This window comes from Rhincodon typus, chromosome 2 (assembly GCF_021869965.1).
Source record: "Rhincodon typus isolate 14 chromosome 2, sRhiTyp1.1, whole genome shotgun sequence".
NCBI lineage: Eukaryota > Metazoa > Chordata > Chondrichthyes > Orectolobiformes > Rhincodontidae > Rhincodon > Rhincodon typus.
The window spans coordinates 84,857,666-84,858,651 of NC_063333.1; positions in this window are offsets into that span (position 1 = coordinate 84,857,666).

A 986-nucleotide genomic window follows, 5' to 3' on the forward strand; every position below is an offset into this window, starting at 1 on the left:
CTTATATACTGTCACCCCTCCATCTCCTGCATTCCAGTGAAACAATCCCAGTTTATCCAGTCTCTCTTTGTAACTCAATCCCTCCAGCCCTGGGAACAGCCTAGTAAATCTTTTCTGAACCCTGTCCAATTAATAATATCTTTGCTATAGCAGTCTGTTAGCTGGTTTGCAATGCTGAGTGATACCAACAGTGCAGGTTTATCTCCTATATTGACTGAGGTTACCAAAAGGGTCCCTCATTATCAATCTCTCCCCATGCTTGAGGTGTGATGATTCCCAGGTTAAACTACCACCAGTTATCTCCCTCTAATGAGGGACCAGCCATCTGGTTTTTTGGACTATACACTTATTTTCTTCACCTTCACACATTCTATTCTTTAAAAATTATGATCTATCAAACCAGAGCATGTCATTGATCCAATACGCCTCGTATTCTCTTAATTGAGATCATAGCAATTAAACATATCATCCAATTAATTTAAAGTGTCATCCAGGATTCTAATAGATTTCAAAATGCAAGTGCAAGGGGGAATTAAGTGAAAAGCCTCAAGGAGCTCAGGTCACACTTTTGGAGGGATGAGAGATGTGCAGTGAGGCAAACATCCCTAACTGGTCCACAACAAAGCAGATGGGTTTAGTTGTGCATTATGAATGATTGCTTACTCCCTGGGAAGGTGTGACCCTTGTCAGATGAAAGATTTGTTGATTGTGGGTGAGGATTGGAAGTGATGGGGTGGGTGGACATTTGGAGAGGTCAGTGGGACAACTGGGCAGTGCAATGTTGTGTAACGATGAGGAAAAACATACAAATAAGTTTTACAACTCTTTGCCCTCTTCTGTTATGTGTAACAGCATGATCATAGAGGAGTTAGTAGAAACTGCAGATGCTGGAAAATCTGAGATAACAAGGTGTGGAGTTGGATAAACACAGCAGGCCAAGCAGCATCATAGGAGCAGGAAGGCTGATGTTTCGGGCCTAGACCCCC